Source organism: Strix uralensis, chromosome 1 (genome assembly GCF_047716275.1).
Source record: "Strix uralensis isolate ZFMK-TIS-50842 chromosome 1, bStrUra1, whole genome shotgun sequence".
Classification (NCBI taxonomy): domain Eukaryota; kingdom Metazoa; phylum Chordata; class Aves; order Strigiformes; family Strigidae; genus Strix; species Strix uralensis.
The window spans coordinates 75,112,133-75,131,362 of NC_133972.1; positions in this window are offsets into that span (position 1 = coordinate 75,112,133).

The following is a 19,230-nucleotide window of genomic DNA, read 5'->3' on the forward strand; positions in this document are numbered from 1 at the left end:
TGTGGCCAGCAGGTCGAGGGAGGTGATTCTCTCCCTCTGCTCTGCTCTTGTGAGACCCCACCTGGAGTGCTGTGTCCAGCTCTGGGGGCCCCAACATAAGAAGGACACAGACCTGCTTGAGCAGGTCCAGAGGAGGCCACGGAGATGATCAGAGGACTGGAGCACCTTCCTTATGAGGACAGGCTGAGAGAGTTGGGTGTTCAGCTTGGAGAAGGGAAGGCTCAGGGGAGACCTTATAGTGGCCTTCCAGTGCTTAAAGGGGGCCTACAAGAAAGGTGGGGAGGGACCCTTTGTCAGGGAGTGTAGGGATAGGATAAGGGGTAATGGTTTTAAACTGAAAGAGGGTAGATTTAGATTAGATATAAGGAAGAAATTCTTTACATGGAGGGTAGTGAGGCACTGGAACAGGTTGCCCAGAGAAGTTGCGGCTGTCCCCTGCCTGGAAGTGTTCAAGGCCAGGTTGGACGGGGCTTTGAGCAACCTGGTCTAGTGGAAGGGGGTTGGAACTACATGATCTCTAAGGTCACCTTCAACCCAAACCATTTTATGATTCTATAATATGACTGTACTCACAGACTAATCCTACCTGAATAGCTGTTTCTCAAACCACTTGCGCTGTGCAAGTTTATGGACATTGGTGGGCTCACCCATACTGCTGTATCTGTTTTCATTGTAAGTAAAAGCAGAAACTTGCCTAATATGCATTGCACCTGCTTGGCTGTTGTATGAACATTGCCTGGCATTAGCACAGCAGTAATTCCTGACATTTGTGAGTCTGCAGACAGTTGTCTTTTCATCTACGGATGATTCAGAAATTGGTGCAGTGTATTTTCTTTGATACTTGTTCTTCAATGATCCCTTTCAAAGCCCTGTGCTTGCTACGGCAATTGAAAGGCAAAATTGTGACTACTGAAGCATCTCCTTTTATATCATCTGCCGGTTTTCATTTTGCAGTTGATTTCTGCACTTGGATATGATGGCAGATAATGTATGCAAGAAGTGCTGTACAGATGGAGGCTGTGATTGCAACTGGAGTCAGCCCACTCAGGGTCAAATGCACCTGCACATGCTGGCTATCAGTGCCCATTTTCATCTTCTCTAAGGGAAGAAAAGTCACTACCGCTAGCTACAGAGATCTGGCGTAACTGACTTCCTTTGTGTCAGAGATCAACTCATTCATTTTTTTGCCTTTCCAGTGTCATCTTCCAGATCCCCTGTTTCAACCTTCTCCAAGTTGAAAATTGTTATATACTAACCAGCAGGGAGATTCACTGAGCTCTGGAGGCAGCTTCAGTAGCTTCAGAGATACCCATTTTGCTAATTGGATGTCGGGGACTAATTCCTGCACAAAGAGGCATAAGCAATGTAGTTGCAAGCGAGGAGTGGACAGGACAAACAACTTTCTGCTATCTCATGAGTCTAGGTTGCTTAATGCTTGGCTTTAATCTATCCATTGCCCCATGGAAGTCATTAGGTCCTACTTAGAGACTATAAATGAAACCAGTGCTGAAGGTTACATGCTTAATGTCCTGAAAACTTTGTCCCTGCAGGCACACAGCATTCACTGTTCTGCAGAGTTATAGCCCCTTGGTTGTAACAGTGAAAGCTGCAGAGAAGGATTAAGTGGTGGATGACCTTAAAAACTGGGTAACAGAAATAGTGAAGTAATGCAAAGTGCAAAGTAAGGACTAATAACCATATCTGCTGTACTTTTAGCTGAAAACTAAAGGGGAGAGTAAAATGAACTCTGAGAGGTATCGCTGACCCACCAATATGCTATGGCTGCCAGGAAAGCAAATGTAACCCTAAAGTGTATCCAGTAGGATATTTTCAGTGGTTCACATGGAAAGTTTCATTGACGAGTATAATGTCATTTCAAATACACACTACAGTTCTGGTCACTCCAATACAGGAAAGATGAATTCATATTCAAACTGGCAACTTAGTCAACAGGATAATTAAGGGGAGTGGAGAGTCTTTTCAGTCTCAGGTGATTAAAAAGAGATTGTCTTGTTTAGCTTAGTAAAACAAAGCTTGAGAGGGGAACTTGTTTCCATCTGTAAACAAAACAAGAGTGTAAAAATAGGCAGAGAAAGAAAAAAGAACCACTGTTTATGTGAAAGAACATTACTGATAAAGGAACATTTGGTGTAAAGTGGCCATAAATAAATGTAGATTGGAAATTAAAAGGTTTTGACTCAACAGAACAGTCCTTATGAAAAGCTTCCCAACAGGAATCAGGAGGGATCAAAAACTGAAATCAGTTTTTAGATGGATGTGGTTGGCTTGTGAAAGGAATTTTACGATGCCGTTACCTGTAATAGCAATGGACTTGTTCCTGTGCCCTTGCATTAATTTTCCACTATGGAGGTTTTTCACTTTCTCTCTCAAGCATCTGGGACTAGCCACTGTCAGAGAAAGACTAGCGAGCTAAAAGGACCACAGGTGCAATCCAAAATAGCATTGAATAGTCCTGTTACTTACTTAAAATGTTTTAACACGGTGGCTGTATAGAGTTGAGGGGGATTAACAGCTGTCAGGGGTGATGAATACCCCAAGCTGCTCTTAATTCTAAATGGGAAAAGCTAAAAACCTCCCAGGCTGGAAAAGAATGAGAGTCACCAGTGCATGGATGCTTTCCCACTTTGAAGGGATTTTTAAAAAAGGCTATAATACCATTCAAATAAATATGTGAATGATAAGGTGCATTTGGAGGCATTTCAGTGCTGTTACATCAAGGATGAGTGTGCCCCAGTGGTTTTAAAGCGAAGACAGCACCCAACATACTGAAGATGGAAAATAAAGCGGTGTCGTTGTTTTCCTTGTCTATGGCAGATAGTTTTAAGTGTTCAAAATCTCCTCTCATTCTTCTCAGGTGGATGTGTAGGTGAAGTTCTTTGTTATTTTGTTTTCTTTTTAGTGGAGAAATCAATGATGACTGTGCAATTTCTTCCAGTATATTTGTTTATGTATGAGAACAGGTGTATTATTTGTAATGAAGAAACAATCACTGAGGAATAAAGCTAAAATGATCCTACCCATAGATGGCAGTAACTGCTAATAGTGCTGGCTGTCAGTGCCACTCCAATTCAAAGTCTTAGGACACAGACAAGGTTTAAACCAATTGACCTGATCCCCTAAGTTGCTAAACAGCCATTTCAAGGATCTTAAAATGGGGTCATGCTCCAAGCTCCTTGCAAAAATGACCAGCAGAACACGTCTCCCTGGAAGCTGGTTCAATTGCCAGAAATAACCCCACTGTGATTTCTTGAAGGAAGGAGGTATAATATTTATTCAAGGGCTATGGTTGACAGCAATAAGAAATGGCATTTATATTAGGATATTAGATCTTGCTGTGTTTTCATCAGACATGTTTTACATGTAGAATGAACAGATAAACACCATCTGTGTTTAAAACTATCAAAACTGAGTGCCTTACAATGTAGAACAATTTGGGCTGATATCCCTTCCCACCAACCCAAGAACTACCTTGTATACAAAATAGTGATGTATTCACCACCTTTGATGAATTCACCATTCTCATGGCATGGAAGGGCAGCAGCACCAGCTCCTGATTGCTGTATGCAGGAAGACAGAAGTAAGGGAGGAGATTGTTCATAGGAGTTACTTATTTTCTCTTTATCTTTACACATAGGGAATCATGTAAGTTGCAAATAAGAATTTAATGTCTCCACAACCCTGGTCATCTTTCTTAGAGTCCTGCAGTGGGATTGTAAGGCAGGATTTTCCTTGCTGCTTTTTAATTTCTTCTTGGAGATCTGGCTCATACTGATGGAAGATTCGGAACAAAATATAATTTCCAAGCAAGCGAATAGGGGAGGAGTACGTTGGAGTTTTGGGGTCAACTCTACAGGAAGGAAAGAAGCTAAGGATGGTTGTGCATTGGCTTTTTAACTTTCTGGAAATGCATTTATTATTTACATTTTTTCCCAGATATCTCAGACAGGGCAGTGCAAATATATAAGACAAAGTCGCCAGCCTACGTGTGCTTTTTAACAAGGACTTAATGTGTTGTGAAGAGAATTAAGATCAGGAGCAGTGTGATGATATGTGTGAGGATGCATAAGAAAGATCATGGAGCAGATCCTCCTGGAAACTATGCTAGGGCACATGGAAAATAAGGTGGTGATTGATGACAGCCAAGATGGCTTCACTAAAGGAAAATCATGCCTGACAAATTTGGTGGCCTCCTACAACAGAGTTACAGTGTTGGTGAATAAGGAAAGAGTGAGTGATGTCATCTGCTTGGACTTGTGCAAAGCATTTGACACTGTCCCACATGACATCCTTGTCTCTAAATTGGAGAGACATGGATTTGATGGATAGACCACTCAGTGGATAAGGAATTGGCTGGATGGTTGCACTCAAAAAGTTGCAGTCAACGGCTTGATGTCCGAGTGGAGAGCAGTGATGAGTAGCATTCCTCAGGGGTCAGTGTTGGGACCAGTGCTGTTTAACATCTTTGTCAGCGACATGGACAGTGGGATTGAGGGCACCCTCAGCAAGTTTGCTGATGACTCCAAGCTCTGTGGTGCAGTCGACACTCTGGAGGGAAGGGATGCCATCCAGAGGGACCTGGACAGGCTGGAGAGGTGGGCCCATGCAAACCTCATGAAGTTCAACAAGGCCAAGTGCAAGGTCCTGCACATGGCTTGGAGCAATCCCAAGCACAGATACAGTCTGGGCGATGAGTGGATTGAGAGCAGCCCTGCAGAGAGGGACCTGGGGGTAGTAGTGGATGGAGAACTGAGTATGAGCCAGCAATGTGTGCTCGCAGACCAGAAAGCCAACTGTACCCTGGGCTGCACCAAGAGAAGTATGGCCAGCAGGTTGAGGGAGGGGATTCCCCCACTGTACTCCACTCTTGTGAGACCCCACCTGGAGTCCTGTGTCCAGCTCTGGAGTCCCCAACATAAGAAGGACATGGACCTGCTCAAGCGGGTCCAGAGGAGGGCCACAGAGATGATTGGAGGGCTGGAGCCCCTCCCTTATGAGGACAGGGTGAGAGAGTTGGAGTTGTTCAGCCTGGAGAAGAAGAGACTAAGGGGAGACCTTGTAGCGGCCTTCCAGTACTTAAAGGGGGCTATAGGAAAGATGGGGGAGGGGCCCTTTATCAGGAGGTGTAGTGGTAAGACAAGGGGTAATGGTTTTAAACTGAAAGAGGGTAGATTTAGATTAGATATAAGGAAGAAATTCTCTACTGTGAGAGTGCTGAAGCACTGGAACAGGTTGCCCAGAGAAGCTGTGGCTGCCCCCTCCCTGGAAGTGTTCAAGACCAGGTTGGACGGGGCTTTAAGCAACCTGGTCTAGTGGAAGGTGTCCCTGCCCATGGCAGGGGGGTTGGAACTAGATGATCTGTAAGGTCCCTTCCAACCCAAACCGTTCTATGATTCTATGGGTGTGTTGCCAGCAGTTTTAAAATTTTATCACTGTCATATGAGGGATTGTAATACTCTAGTGGCCTCTGGCGTAGCAGGTAGAAGGTGTGGGTTTGAGGGAAGATTTCAAGGAGGAGGCAGAGTAGAGGCTTTCTGGAGTAGTCCAGGGGTGTCTTCCAGGCATAAACGTATGAAAGAAAGATTACAAGAGTCAGTAGTCAAAAAAGTGAATGGAGGGGACAGACATGAACTTAAGTTGCAAAAGGAGGACAGAAGAGATGAACATAAAGGTTTAAAAAACAGGGTGAGACTGCATTGTGAATATACAAGATATGGAGCTAAAGATCTGCGGACTCTGTGATGCAGCTGGGAGAGGGACAGGGAAGGACACTAAAGGGGGCTGGAGGCATCAGAATAAGGGTCAGGGGACTGGTGATAGTAGTGACATTTTGAAATGGGCTGAGGGGGTAGAAGGGGTGTCAGGAAAGCTTCGGGTTGTCATGTAAAGAAAGGAAGAGGCTGATGTAGGGAAGGGAGGTGAAAAGTGGATGGCCGTTACTTGCTGTTCATTATCCTGTGAGACAGTTAAGCAGTGAATCAATTATGATACCAAGCAATTGTGTCGATAATGAGTTAAGCAATGAAGCAGTTATACAGCAAATCATTTCTGGTATTAAATAAAAATGGGGAGAATCAACAGCAATATGAATCAATTATGCAGAGAACTATTACCAAAGTCAGTCAGTTAAGTAGAGAAACAGTTATACAGCAAGAGAATGAGTAAATTAATTATGAAGTGGGACCATTATGTTGAGAATTAATTATGCAGAGTTTTCCTTGTGATAAGGGGCATGTCTGAGGGAGCTTCACGCACAGGAAAAAAAAATCCAAAACAAACCAATAAAAATAGATGCAAAACTAATGAAGATACAAGCCCTGCACCAGTTCTCCATCACTTTGTGACATCCTCTTCCATGTATCTTTGGGCTAGACTCATCCGTGTTGCATTAGATGCTGAAGCCATTGCAGAAGCAGAGGAGAGGAAGCCTGTTTCTCCATTGTGCATTCCTTCACTGGGTACGTGGAGGTGAGGTGAAGAAATGACTTTGTGGCTCTGACAAGTGGACTGAGAAGGAGCCCGTGGTCTTTGGAGCCATCTAACCTGCACAGAGAAGCTCAGGGCTCTTCATAGCCCCAGGATTACTTATGGTTGAAATTCTTGGCATGCTTTCTACCTAAGAGCCTGAAAGCTGGATCCTTCTTTGCCTTACATCTGTTTCCACCTCTACAAAATAGGTGTCAACCATCAATGCAAAGAAATGTTTCCATTTGTCAACTCTCTCTACTGTTATAGCTGGATGAAAATCAACCAGCCTTTTGGACATGACACTCTCTGATGGTGTCAAATGTAAGCATTCTGCTTCAAGAGAAGACTGCCTCACTTTAAACAGATAAAAGGTCAAGACAGACCACAAGGTGGTGGAAAACGAATTTCCAAGTTTTCATTCGTGCAGTAACAATGAAGTATACTGATTTATACAGTGGACACGGTATGCTGTATCATTTTTTTAGTTTCAGTGTTTTTCAGGCTCAGAAAAAAAAACAAAGCAAAAACCCTGCAAGAGAGAAAGAAATCTGTAACATCATTGAGAGAACAACACATCTTACCAGCTAAGTGCTCAAACCCCTTACCTCGACAACACTTCTGTCTAATTCTATGATAGATTGGCTTGACTGCTGGATCCAACGCAGAATAAATGGTGAACTAGATGACTTCCAACTACTACCTGTTCCAAGTCTGGACACTAGTTGGATTCTTGAGATGGCTGGTGAAATATCACTCCTGCAGCTCCCATTCCCCTGCCCCACCTAGGTTAAGATTGCTGTTTCCCACAACAGCTCAGAAGAGCAGTTGTGAAGAGATCTGTCTTATCTCAACAAAACCTATAGCTTCCCCTTTGGCCAATGCTGCAATGCAAGCAGAGAATATTTAGGTCTAAAACATTTGTTTCACACAAATGAGTCGAGATGTATGTTCAAATGCAGAAATTATTGTCTTATCCAACAAGGTTTTAACGTCATATTTGTTGGTTAGAGAGGAAAACAGTGATATGGTATGTTCTTAAGTTAGAGTGTTTGGATTACTAGGATTGGTTTTGGTTAGCAATGAAGTGCTAGGTTAAGATGTAGTAATAATAATAATATAAAGATGGTAATAACTATTCATATGTTTTTAGCAAAAGTAATTATGAAACTAGGACATGCAGTCGGTATTAATTGCACCAGATAATCACTAAGGCAATGTAGCAAAACCCTTATGTTGAGGTTCAGGGCTGCTGAAGTTAGCACTGCTTTTATGAGGACCTAGACATGCAATGGGGAATTTGCAGACATAGTATACACATAAGAATGTAAACATTTCTATATGGAAAATATCCAGAAATTATAAAGACAAGAGATACAGTTTCAGCTGCATTAGTCTGCAGCTTGTACTTTTATTTTGGAGGACTATGCTGGGGCAAATCTGTCAGTCATAACTAAACATTTCCTCTTTTTTTTCCTCTAAGATACACGATCTGGAAACAATATTATTCAGACATTCACACAGGCCCTTCATCCTGGTCATTGCACCCACATAGATAACTTTCATCGGGTTCATCAGGTCTCTGGGTTTTCTTAAAGGTTTCTGCAGCCTTTGAAGTCTTGTTTTTTGTTTTTTTGTTTTTTTTTTCAATTGCCTTCCAATTGAGAAGAAAGCTGTTGCACTAGCGAAGACTTGCTTCGAGAGGGCGCGCTTGGTGACTCGGTTGTATGTCGGTGCCTAGGTCTCCCTCAGATGGGCACGCTTAAGAGAAATATGTTGAGAGAGGTCCTCCTTTCTCAGCTAAGGCAGAGGGACATTTGGGCCCCATTGGGATGGCCAGAATCTCCTGACTTGCAGCCTTGCAGATTCTGCCTGAATTTGCAGAGGCCTGCATTTGCAGAGGTCAGTGATGCTCCTCTTTTCCTCTCCTAATGACTGCAAATGCTCTAGGCCTCAATACTTGAGATTTCTTCATGAGATGGGGAGATTTTTCAGTGCATGCTGACTTCATTATTCTGCACAAAATTCACATTTCCATTTCAGCCAGAAACTCAGTTTTGGGGAATAGGGTAAACCTGTGGCATGCTCTGTGCAAAATAGCTCAAACTGGCTGTTTGCTCTCAAAACAAGCTTTCAATACCATTAGTTTGTTTCTTTCACTGCTGCTTCTTTCCAGACATCTCCCTCCTAGAATTATCTTCTATTAGATCTTTGGAGTCTGTTTGACTGGATTTAATCTCATGTTATTGGTTTAATGCAATATTAATGTTAAACCTCCTTTGTTTCTTATCCCCCTCAATGTTTTAAGATGCTTAAAACTGAAAGTAATGCATATACCTCAAGACAAGGATGCTAAAGCTCTAACTGCCTGCCATCAGAGTCTGAGGTGTAGGGACATCTGACATTGTAGATAACACTGTTGTTCTCTGGCAACATTGGTCAGTGTTCAAAGACTTCTAAGGCTGTAGTGAGAGGGCGAAAAATTTGCCAACATGAATCAGGAGAAAAACTCATGTTACAATCCTGTTTACAAAAATGTAGACAAGGGAGGATAAAGAACCATGTTTCCTTTCCCATAACTCCTGTGTGTTGTTTTTTTTTTCCTCTTGCCATTAACCAATATCTTTGACTGTAGTTGCAGTTTAGGGAATTGCTTACCTTAGCTTTAATCTGCCTCCTAGCAGCCTCCAGTAGTTGCAGATGTCTTTAATACATCTAGACTAGAGTCTGGCTCTGGACCCAAGTCTCATGGTTGATAATTATTAGTATCTTGCAGGATACTGTTAAATGTAACCTCTTGTTTGATCCAAATGATTCTTTCTCCCTCCATGGAAAAATGCGGACTCTGTAGCCTGGAAGTGAAGAGTTTCTCTTTTGTGTAATACTATAGGAACTGTAGATTGACCAAGCTGTTTATGGAGATATTTTCTGTACAACTGCCATGTTTCAATTCAGTAAACTTTAGCTTATAGGCAGCTGCCTGTTAACTGGCACTGAAGAGCCATAAAGACACGGCCAATCCAATGGCCTTCAGGACATGCAATCAAACTCCTGCTGAGCCTGAAGGCATTATTTGTCTAGGAATGACCAATGACTCTACAAACTCTGAAAAACTCTGATGAGGTCTGTGATGTACTTTTTGAAATATCAGTTACCTGTGAAGAAGTCACACAGACCTAATGAGGGCTCAGAGAAGACAGTCTTTCTAAGGGGTGGTGCATAGGCAAGACAGACAGAAGCGTAAGCTGCTTAAAAAATCCTCTATGTTATGTAATGCTTTGTTTCTTCTAATCATCACTTAAATATGAGACCTGGTCATAGACTCCCCAGGGAGGTGATGCAAATTCCAGAAACTGACCGAGCGTCTAGGCTGAGACTGGTTGCTCTACAGAGCACTGTAAACTCATTTAAAAATAGGGGACTTTCACCTCTACATCTGACAAGAAGAGTGATCCCTGCTGGGGTGCACTTAGAGTGACTCATAGGAGGACTGAGATACAATTAACTTTATAACCATGAAAATGACATAAAAGCAATGCCCATTTAATTGGAAAAGCATTAACATGTCAACATCACCTAAAGCTTTCAAAAAATAAATATTGTGTGGCCAAAAGACCTGGAAGAAAGCATCTTTAAATTGTGGTAGATAACTGCTTAACTATTCAGAAAGAGAAAGGAAATTACCAACTAACAGCTAACCTCCACTTCTTTAGGATTTCACTAGACGACAATTCCTTTTTAAATAAAATGCATATCTCCCAGAGAATACAACTTCTCCCCCTACCCTCAAGTTATTATAAATGAATAACGTGGCTGGAAGAAGAAAGTAACAGGTTTCCTTTTGTTAATGAACAATAATCTAGATTATAGCATTTTGTAAGGTTTCCAGATAGAAGAAAGCAGCCCAACAAAAGATTTTGCATCAGTAAGGTCCTTTGGGGACATAATTATCTGTGAAAGACATAGCATTTTTTTTCAATATATGAGAAGAGATTACAGTTCTGGGTGCCTAGCTTTTTGTGGGGTTTTTGAGGTAGGTCCTGCTTGTGTAGAAACCTTTCTCCTCCACACTGTTCTTCAAGTGTCAAATTTTGTTGCATTTAAGAAAAGTACATATTGTAACAGATGGCAAAAATGCCATTGAATAATTTTAATAATAGCAGAAAGCTAATTGCTTGTCAGCAGAAAATTCCTTTTCTAGAACTGGCAGAAACCATACAGAATACCCATGTTGTTGCTGAAAGGCTCAAGCTAGTTGATTTTGTAAAAATCTGACAGTATTCTGTACATTCATATAAATATATTTAGGTAAGGTACAGCTGCTGAAATGAGCACCTAATTGATGTGAAATGCTGCTAGTGTGCCCAAATGAAATAACAAAATTTAAGAAGATGAAATTACTTCAGTTGTGACTTGGACATCAGATGAGTAGAGGTGCTCTGGCTTTTGGAAGAGTTTTGTACTAGTTTATACACAATGAAGACTTTAATTTTACATCTTTTCATTGAGAGTATTATGTAGAGATGTACTCTGCCTGCTAAACATTAATGAATGCTCTTTTTGACATCACTGCAAGAAATGACAATATTGTTATAATTCCTGTATTACAGATGTAAAGCCCCTAAATTATAGTCAGTGACTGTTTTTTGGATATGTTTTTGTTAACAAGGACAAGTCCCTACAATTCAGTAGGGCAAGTAAAAACTCATTATATGTTTAAGTTATCTCACTTTTGTTAAGATTACTGTGAATGGCTGAAGAAATTTGAAATTTTTTGCTTTATATGCTTTTCTTCTGAAGGAATGGCAAACCCAGCCATTAAATCTCATAAACCTCAGTTCAGTTCCTTAAACTTTGGACTTGCCCATCTTACTATTGAAATGGGACTTAATGCCATTTCTGGGCACTGATTCAGTACTGGAGCAGGTCCCAAGTGTGGGAGTTTCACTCCTGTGAAGTGGTCCCAGCTCCTGTTACCTTACCTCCCATACCATACCTGCTGGTGGTACCCACAACTGTCCAGATGCTCAAAAGGACAACCCAGGCAGAGCCATTGCTGATGCCAGAGACCCCACTGCATCCCCTCTGAAATCCAGGCTCAGCACATCCTTATGTAGCTCATGACATCTTATGAATCACACCAGTGAGTGAGACAGATGTGAATCTTACCCAACAAGATAAATTACCCAACAAGGTAAAAAGGTACTTTATACTTAAAACAAAACAAAAAAACCCCTAAGTACTACTCCTAAGGAAGATCACTCAATTTGCAATGTCTGACAAAACTAATCAGCCTGAATGACTAAGCCATTACATCTTTCCAGAGTACAATGCTATGTTCATAAAGAAGATCACCCAGAAGATGATTTTAAAATTTTCAGCAGAACTAGTTCCATAAAGTATTTAGATTTTTCATATAACTGCCATCCAAAGAAACACTTTGAAATGCAACAAGAGCAGATAACAATCATTTCTATCTTAGGGGAGACCCTAACCTAGTAATGACCCAATAATTTTCGCTGTATCTTTACTTTTATACACAGCTGTTAATGGGAAAATGATCTCAGTATTTCATATCCAGTGTGAGTCTAGTCCTTTTATTTTGCTATAATATTGGAGACACAAAGAGCTGGAAGAATACATATAATGTATTGATTGATAGGAACACAGAAGAGCAATATAGGGAATCTCTCACACACCGATTAACAACCCTCTTTGCTGTGCCAAGAAAGACACTTGAAATTCCAAGTTCTTCCACGGAGTTTACATCTGGCCTTCAGGCTCTGGAACTCATCAAGTTCTCACAGTCTGAAAGAGCTCATGTCTGTTGACTCTATGGGTTCAGTATAAAGACCCTCATTTTTCCCTGAAAGTGACTGTGATGGCGGCAGAATCTCACTGGTATAGAAACGTGATTCCAGCTTTTCATTTGCTGAGTGTATTTTTAACTACTTATTTGGAGTGGTTGCTCTGCACTTTGGTTTAATGTTATTTTTATAAAGATAATTTGTAGCTGTGTAAAAGGTGCTGAGGGTGCACTTCCAGAATCCTTTTGTACATAGGCAAAAATAATGAATAAATAAATAAACGCTCCTTTCACATGACCTCATTAATAGCAAAGCCAAATTCCTGCAAGAGAAAGCCAGCTGAGCAGAATTTTCCAAGTGCCTTTATTATGGCGTTATTTCTATTCCCATTGCATCTCAGGGTCCTAGCCACAGAGTGGGTCATTACAATGCTAAGTACCACACAAAAATAAAAAGGATGCCTTTGCTCCAAGGGGCTTTTATAACAGCAGTGGTCGAAAGAGAGCAATGTCTTCCAGTAGGACCCAGGAGCATTTTTCGGAGTGTGGAAGTGTGTATCAGCACTTTCTTTTTACACAGGCTCAAGGACAGATGGGATCAGTGCGATGACATCTGAAGTTCCATTCCAGCTACTGTGTATAAACTCATAAATGCTTCAGAAGAACCAAGCTGTACACTTGCTGTACTTTGAAGAGGTAAGTTAAAAATCAAATGTTAATCAGCCGACTATGCAGAGATGAAGCAGGGACAGTCAGCTCAGGTTTTCAAGTCAGCATTGCTGAGGGATTTTGCTTATGTAAACACTTGTGATCATGTTTTCTATGTCTACAACCATCTGAAATTTTGCATAGCTGCAGACTGAACATCTGCATAAATCTGAATGAAAGATTTAGAAAACAAATAAGAAGATTATGTAGCAAAACTGCATCTTTGTTGCAGCATTTCGGAGCTCAGACACAAAAAATCAGACACATTGTATGAAACTAACAATATGAAATTGTGTTTTCAATACATAACCATCTGGACGTTAACTTTTATCACCTATATCTTCAGGTTTGAGCTGAAGGTGACACACTGCTGAAATCAAGAAAATCATTATGGACTGTTAGGCTAGTATTGAAGACACTGCAGAGTTCCAATAAGTGGACTATACGGACACATATTTGTGGAGGTAAAGACAAATGGACTCATGTCTCAAGTCTCATAGTGGCTGTGATGCAGATGAGCAGTATTGCTGAAGCCCCAAGGTTTCACTAGCCCAAAAGTGACAGCTGTGCTTTCATTAAGGGAGAAGGATTTAGTTCTTGGATCCCTGTGGCAAGTGACACCTCTCAAATTTGCAGGAGTGCAGGAGACTTCATGGTCCTGCACGTTGAACCTTTATTCATGCATCCATGCCCTAGCCATGTCTGCACCTCAGGTCTTTTGTGATATCCTCCCAGGCTGTGATCGTGTGATCCTGCCACGTGCCCTTCCTCATGTACGCAACGTGAAGTCAGAGAAATGCATGTGAACTGAGGCTGCAAAGGAGGAAAACAAGCACTTCTGTATCAAAAGGAAAAAAAAAAGATCTCTATAAGGTGATTTTTCATATTGATTATCCCTTGGCAAGACACATGTGCTGTTAAAAAGACAAAATCACACATATCACTGGCTCCTACAGACACCCTGGTGGTACATACCTGCTGGAAATGGAAAACACCCCCCCCCCCCACTCCCCATGCCCTGCTTTCCTTAACTCTTGTGATTTTGGGGGAATCACATTATCAGAGGGGCAGAGACAGAAGTCTGGGAGCTGGGAGCCTGGAAAGCAGGGAAGGAACTAGAAAGGGAGTTGCAGCTTTAAATGCTGCTTCCTCTCTTTTCATTACTAGCACCTAAAGTCCTAAGGGGTATTGGGCCCCATTTCCAGAAAGTACAAGTAAATGCAAAGACACTTTCCACAAAATCTCATTTTTTACGCAATTGGATAAAATGGGAATATTTTTGGATTGACCAGAATCAAAATTTTTTTGTTCAACTGAATCAAATTTCATTCTAGATCAGAGCAAGACAAATCTGTGTTGTTAATACTGATGGTCTGCATCAGCCAGTTTATCTCTAGATCAGGATCTTTGCCTGGATTAAACCCCAGTACTATACTATATTTTGCCTGTGGGTTGCACCAGCCCTGACAAGTTCGTTAGCTGGAGCACATGCGGAGGGAGGGGAACGAGGGGAAGGAGGCCCTTGGGCAGAACAGCCATTCAGGTGGGTACTGTTTCGTTTTGGGAGTGTTAAAACTTTTCAGTGAAATTAAAATGCAGCTGAAATTGTTTTTTGAATGCTAAAAGTACAGCTTGGAAGGAACTGTTAGGTTAAAACTGCAGATGAAAAGCCGTGGGCATTTGCAGCAATAAACTGGCCTGGAGTCTTTCAGAGAATGAGCAAACCCCCCCGCATTTTAATTACACTGAAAATAACAGGCAAATATATCTATGTAGCTTTTTCCTGGTACTTTCTTTCATCAGCCAGCTAGTAATACTAGTGTTCATACCCTACATATAATTTTTTCCCAAGGATATTTCTTTAAAAAGAGGTTGTGTTTAAAAATATGGTTGAAATGAATGACTCATGAGCAAATATCAGCAGGCCCCTATTTCAGGTTGACAATTAGATGGCTACTTCAACTGCATATTGTCAACCACCCCAGCAGTACAGAAATCACTACTGGCCTCCTTTTTGCTTCTTCCTCCATTAGCTTCTATTGTCTTTAACGTAAGCCGTGGTAATTCTTCCACTGATTTGAATAAGTAATAATTACAGTTCAGTAATCCTTGTTATAGCATAGCCTAATTAGTCTCTGTAGCTGACTGAATCTTTTTAATCATGAAGATAGAAATGAATTAAATATAGGATAAACAAAAAAAACTCCCATGAAACAGCTTTCCCTCCAACATCATAAGAATGTTTCTCAAGAAACTATGGGAAAAAATTTACTATTTTAAAAAGCATTTTAACTTCCTTTCCTGGCTGACTGCCAATTCTTAATTTGTTGACATTTTCATTTTGCTCTCCTGGGTCTCAACTGGAAGATGGACCATGTCTTGAAATGTAGATAACATTTTTATCCTTAAGTAATCTTCTCCTAGGAATGATGCTGCATGCATAAAACATCTGACATACAATAGACCAAACTAATCTCTTGTACAATTCTATTAAAGTCAATGGAGTTACACTAAGAATGAATTTGGCCCAATGAAGTATTCTGGAGAATAATGTGAAGCCTATCAGATTACATACAAGAAAATAGAATACCAGAGCTGCACAGTTGGACAATTTAATCCTATTTTCATTTAGTCTCAAAAGCTTCTTGGTTGCTAGTTTCTATTCTGCATATCTTTTTATACTGCAGTCATCACCACAATATCCGAGCACCTTCCAATGATGCATTAAATAGTGTGACTAACATCTGGTACGTTTGTTTTCTCATCTTCTGCAATGGACTAGGAAGTTCATTTTATAATGAATAATTATCAGGAGGAAAAGGTATTTGTCCATTAAGACTATTAAAAAAAAGAACCAGCATTTTTTACACAGAGAATCAATTACTTAGGGGGAAAACATGATGCTTTTCTATACTTCAGAAATACAGCTTTAGTCTTACAATGTTTAAAAAGTACTTTCTGCAGATGTCTCAGAAAGAACACTTAGCAACACAGATACATTCATAATGCCTTTCTGTACCCAGAATTGTTTCAAGGCAAAATCTTGTGAGAAGAAGCTGAGTAGCCAAGCCAGTAAGAATCAAAGTGGCTCACCTCCTTGTGGAAGATGCTTGGCCATTTCTGAGACTGGCAAGTTGAGAGCAGAGCAGGAGGAGTTTAAGGCTTGGCTCATGGGATGCTCAAGTGCCAGCTGGAGTAGACAGCAGGAGTGTGAACACTGGCCCTCTTCATCCAGAATGGGAAGGAGTTGAGTAAACCATTCACACAATGAAATCAAAACTAAAGGAGAACTTGGGATGTGAGCAATACCCCTTATGAATGAGTAGCGTACATTGGTCAGGATACAAAAAGAAATCTTAAAAAATGAAAAAAAGATGAAAAAGTGATCAAAGAGAGCAGAAGTACCATGTTGCATTAAGTGGCTTAAAGTCATGTGTGCATTCAAGCCCCCAGGCTCAGTTCTTTCAATACATCTAACTGATAAATCATGCTGTTGTTTGATCAGCTACATTTGAATCTTATACTTCAAATTCAGATGAATCCTAGCAAGCACAGGAGTTGTTACTCCCTAATTTGAATTCAGATGAGTAGTGTCTGTGAAGAGGAGCTAATTGCACAGAATTTTTTGTGGTCTTTATATGAAACATTTCTTCTTTTCCATTTGAGAAATGAGGCTTTTGTTAGTTCTGCACATAACCACGGTTCAAATTCATGACTATCAGTAGCATCCTCTTTGTGTTTTTTTCTTCTCATCAGGTGTTTATGTGAGTTTGATTCCATTGTCTTACACAGGGCTGCAAGATAACTCCCCCAGTTTTTCCTAACAGTTGTTTCCTTGGGTAAGAGTTTCTGTTCCAGCTCTTTCACCACGCACTGCCTCTCCCTGCAGAGTTCAGGTGCTTTTGTAAGTACCATCTCTGTTACTGCAAAAGTTTCTGTTGGATTTGTGTTCTCTGTGAAATGATTTATTTCAGTAAGATTTTAAAAAGATAGTAATTTAAACAAAAAGAAAAGTAGAAGACCTGTGAATCTGAAATGTGAGATGAAGTTGCCTCCAAACTAATCCATCTTGGACGAGTGTCCAGGAATGGTTCAAACCACTCTGATGAGGTATCTTCTTGGAGGGTGCATCAATACAAGTTTTTTAATCTGGCAGTTTATATTGAGTAATTAACAGCCTTGAAAACCCACGTGTGTGTTCTGCTAGCAGGTCTAGCTCCTGAGAAGGTGGTCAGTGGGTGAGGAATATTGGCATCGCAAAGAAACTGAAGCTGATGAAGTAAACTGAAATTAGCAGCAGCAGCGGCTTTCTCACTAGTGCTGAAGAGAAACCACAACTTCATCTCAGTTACATTAGTGCAACTCCAAAGATGCCACAGAGCACAGAAACTTGCCTAGTGGCTGAAATCTTGCAGTCAGTACTTTCAAATGGCATATGGATGTACTTCAGACAAACTGTGACTTATTTCAATAGTACCTGTACCTTTGAATCCTGTATTTTGTCATTGAACCAATCTGCACGATCAGTGTTCATAAACGTTTGTGGTAACTGCTATAAATGTTGCGTTAAAAGGAGACCCGAATCTGCTGTTGGTAACATGAATCTCCTCTTCACTTCTGAGGGAGCTGCAAATGCAGAATACCTGGCTCACAGTGCTTTTCTCATTCACTTTTAAGCTTGATGTGGTTTTTCCGTTTATTATTCTCTCATTTGTGTTAGAAAGGAAAATACATTCTTCTCCTTGCTCTAAGAATTATATTGATTAGGTGTTCTAGATAGAAAGAGTCACTGTTGCCTTTTGCATTGTTTTTATCCCAGGACTTTGCTGGTGAAAGAACTAGACCAAATTCTTAAAAATAAGCTGAATTCAGAAGTATTGAGCTAAAGGCAGGGGCATTTCAAGAAACAGTTAGAACCCATTTTGAAAAAGCAAAGACATACAAATAAAGTAAAGCAGACAGACTAAATTGGCTTTTATCCCCTGTGCTCCAGCCCTTGCTTTTTGATCTGCGACTCTTCAGTGAGGTAAAAGAAAGTTTTAATCAAAAATATCCGTATCGTTTAGGCACTATAATAACCTGCAATCTTCAGGCTTTCAGGACTCAAAGGGGTTAGGCCTTTTGTTCAGCTCCTCATTCTCTGTGATGTTGATTCTAAGTACCTAAGCCAGAATGTCACAAAAATCTCTGGGCTGACTTCTATTTGAGCTGAATTAGACAGTGCTAAGTGCTGTAAACATGTCTATTACTATCTTTAAAGATCTCCATAATGAGCAGCAGTGTATCAGTGATTTACACTTCTTCAGTTACCATCATTCACATTAATAAAGGAGTCCCAGATCATCTCCATCTCTTGTCAAAAGCATTTTGTTTTTACACATTCCATATAAAATTTTAAAAGGCAAATGAACTGTGGCCAGGTGGATAGATTTATCTTATCATAATATTATGACAGTTTACTTAATCGTTCTATTGCTTGAACTGTGAAGATTGTATTGTGCTGCTGCAGAAACACAGCAGAAAGCTCTAAGAATGCATGATGGCACTTATCACCTGTGGAAGGTAAAGATGCTTTGTATTGTTGCTGTAGTCTTAAGGGGGGAAAAGGGATGATCTAAAAAATCCCCCAAAGACTCATTAGGAAGCATTCTATTTGCACATTAGTGTATTGTGCTAAATTTACTTGTTAATTTTGATGTCAACAGCAACTAGTACTAATGAAAAGCTTATCAACACCAGAGAGTTTAAAAAATTAAAAAAAATTAAAAATAAAAAATCAGTTTAAAGAGTTATATTACACAAAACTGTAATTACTAGTTCAAGATTACACAAGACTGTAATTAACAGTCCAGTGTTACAAACACTATCAAAAGGCAACAGAGGACACATTTACAGTATGTACAAACACCATTGTTAGTAAGGTTTTAATATCATGTGTTTTTTCCTTTCTACTAGCAGCTCAAGTGGCTTAGCTAAACTATATGCCAGTAGGGAAATCTGGCCAGATTAATGTTATCTACTGTGTCCCAGCTCAAGATGGGTCTTAAGCTGCTGCTTAAATTCACCTCTCTAAAAATAAATTTCCTAGACATATGCTTGACAGTAGCATGTGCTAAGACCACATTTCTTAGAGCAGCAGACACATGAGTATTTTCCTGACTTAGAGCCAGAAGGATATAATCTTCATTTTAAACCTTCCAATCAAGGCAAAAAAGAGTTTAGAGTCACCTTGC